The sequence below is a fragment of the Aquila chrysaetos genome, chromosome Z (genome assembly GCF_900496995.4).
Source record: "Aquila chrysaetos chrysaetos chromosome Z, bAquChr1.4, whole genome shotgun sequence".
Lineage (NCBI taxonomy): Eukaryota > Metazoa > Chordata > Aves > Accipitriformes > Accipitridae > Aquila > Aquila chrysaetos.
Window position 1 is genome coordinate 84,685,242 of NC_044030.1, and position 2,706 is coordinate 84,687,947.

The 2,706-nt window shown below is 55.7% G+C and overlaps 1 long non-coding RNA gene across 1 annotated transcript; it reads right to left on the reverse strand.

Annotated features, from left to right (window-relative positions):
* Positions 1 to 654: 654 nt before the first annotated feature.
* Positions 655 to 1,424, reverse strand: LOC115337012. The gene is made up of 2 exons (XR_003922010.2): positions 1,023 to 1,424; positions 655 to 803 (listed from the first exon to the last, which is right to left on the reverse strand). It is a non-coding gene; the product is annotated as an uncharacterized LOC115337012 (long non-coding RNA).
* Positions 1,425 to 2,706: the final 1,282 nt, after the last annotated feature.

Below are 2,706 nucleotides of genomic sequence, written 5' to 3' on the forward strand. Positions count from 1 at the left end.
CCCCCCCAAAAAAACACCACCACCAAAAAGAAATAAAAATCGGGGAGGTGTGTGGGGGGGGGGGGAAAAAAAATTTAAAAATTAAAAAAATTTAAAGGGGGAGGGAGAGGAAAAAAAAAAAAAAAGGGGGGGGGGGGGGGGGGGGGGGGGAGCCGCTGCGCGGTCTGGCTTTGCCCAAAGAAGAAAAAGAAAAAAAAAAATAATAATTAAAAAAGCCCCGTCTACAGTGTGGGGCGCATCGCGCTGGGGGAGGCGGGTTGAGGTTGCCGGCGCCGCGCCGCCCTGCGCGGCTGCGGAGCGCGGCTGGAGCCGCGGGGGATCCTCGGCCTCCCGGGGGCCGCAGCTCCCATCAACCCGCCAGTGCTGGGGAGGGGGGGTGTTCGGGGGGGGGGGGGGGGGAGGCGGAGGTTGGCGGAGGGGTGGGGGGGTCGGGGGGGGGGGGGAAGAGAGCCGGGATTGATGCGGCGCAGGGCAGAATCGAAAGATAAAAATAAAAAAGCAAGCCAAAGCGATGCCTATTTAAAAAAAAAAATCCGTCAAAAATTTAAAAAAAAAAAAAAAGAAAAAAAAGCAAGCCCAAAACACCAACCCTAAGATTTGGACGTCGGAATCGGTTTAAGCATCTGTCACAAAAGAGAAGAACAAGCGCATCCAGAGTGTTGTATCCCTTTTTAAAGCCCAGGTCGTCCTGATGCGGGGTTTGGGGTTTGTTTGGTTTTTCGGTTTGGGTTTTTTTTTTTTTTTCCTCCTTCTTCCCAAAGGTTTTAATCCACACACACACACACGGAGTCTTGATCCGGCTGCTACGAAAAGAAAAGAAATGGAGAAAAAAAAAAGAAAGAAAAGTGGGGCTGTGTCCCCTCCTTCCCCAGCAGCCTGCCGCCGCCGCCGGCGGCGGAGAGGGGGGGGGGGGGGGGCAGAGCCGGCCTGCCCGCCCCCGGCTCCGCGCCCCTCCGCGCCGGGGCCGCTGTCAGCCGCCTCTCCCTGCGCTCCCTCCCTCCGCGGTCCCCGGCGGGACTTACGTGGGTGCGGGGGCAGCCCGCCGGCGACCCTCTCCGTGCTGCCGGCGCGTCTGGCTCGGTGGTTCTTTTTTTTTTGATTTTTTTTTTTTTTTTTCCCCTTCTCTCTCCTCCTTCCTGCCTCTCCTCCTCCTCCTCCTCCTCCTCCTTTCTTGGGTTGGTTGTTTTTTTGGGTTGGTTTTTTTTTTTCTTTTTTTTTTTTTTTTCCTTTCCCCTCCTCTCTTCTCCTCCCCTCCTTCCTTCCCTCCGCTCTCTTCAATCACACTCCCTCCTCCCCGCACCACCGCCTCCTTCTTCTTTCCCCCTTTAGACTGCGGGGGGGGGGGGGGGAAGCCCCGGCAGCGGAGCCCACAGCAGCCGCGGAACCTCCGCGCTTCGGCCGCGCCCCCCCCCCGCCCCGGGGCCGGTTCCCTCCGCCGCCCCCGCCCGCCCCGGCGGCGGCTCGCAGTGCGCAGCGGCACGGCCCCGGCCCCGGCCCCGTCACGTGGGCGTCTAGACACCGTGTCGCTCCGGGGAAAAAAAAAAAAAAAAAAAAAAAAAAAAAATTTATATATATATATATTATATTTATCTCTAAACCGCCTTGCGCAAGCGGCGGCTCGGGTTGCTGAAAGGTTGTGGGTCCTTCCCCCACGCTGCGCCCTGGGGAAAGGGGACGGGGGGGTGTTTAAGCCCCTTCGGGGCGCAGCGTGGGGGAGCCCCCGAAAATTGGGTGTGCCGGAGAGGTTGTAAATATTGAAGTATTAAACCCGATCTGGCCATAAAAATTTAAAAAAAAAACCCCAAACATATATACGATTCTGGGCATCGAAAGAGGGCACGGCACAAAAAGCAATCACGCTAATAATACTTTGCACTTTTACGGCACCTGTCGCCAAAAGAAGGGAAAGTATTTCACGGAGCGTAAGTCTACTCCCAATTCTCACGAAAGGAGAAGCAGAAACGATGAGCACGTAGCGCTGTGACTGGTCCGGTTACGGGTACTACCAGCCGTCATCATTTCTGGCACCCCCGGGGGTACTTCCACCGATCCCCCGTCCCAATTCTGCCAGCGAGAACCTGCAGAGGATGGGGAAACTGAGCCACCAAGAGGCTGCGCGGCTCGTCCAGCGCGCGAGGCTAGAATTCCCAGCGCCAGGCTTTGCCGGGCGGGAGAAGTCCCTGAGGGTCCCCATCCCGCGCGCGCTCCCTCGGATGAGTGGGAGCTCCTTTTTCATCTCATAAATGCGGGCGGAGAAGTTGCTTAAGGTCACTCGGTAAGGCAGTTATCGCGTTGGAAGTAGGAGCCAAGATTCTTAAATCATGGCTGCTATAAGCAAATCCAATTCTAAAACAATTGCACCCAACTAAACAAGAGACCAGCCGTAAAACACAGGGAGGGACAAAACTTAACGCGCCGTGCAGGCCAGGTATTCCCGGGGTTGTCTCTCCTGGATGCCTGCCTTTGGTGCAGGCAGGAGTGCAGGGATAATTTTAGAGCCCCCCCATCTTGCAAATATTCACATGAGCGGGCCGGGGAGACTCCTAACAGGCTCACGGATTTGGCTGAATCTGGATCTAAATTAGTGGGAAAGGGGCTAGATTTGGGGGCAGCCTTATTAAATGTTGATGAGACGACACCTGCCCAGGCCCGGAATCTGCTTTGCGATAAACAGTATGAAAAAATTGAGGAGAGTAAGAACCTTAT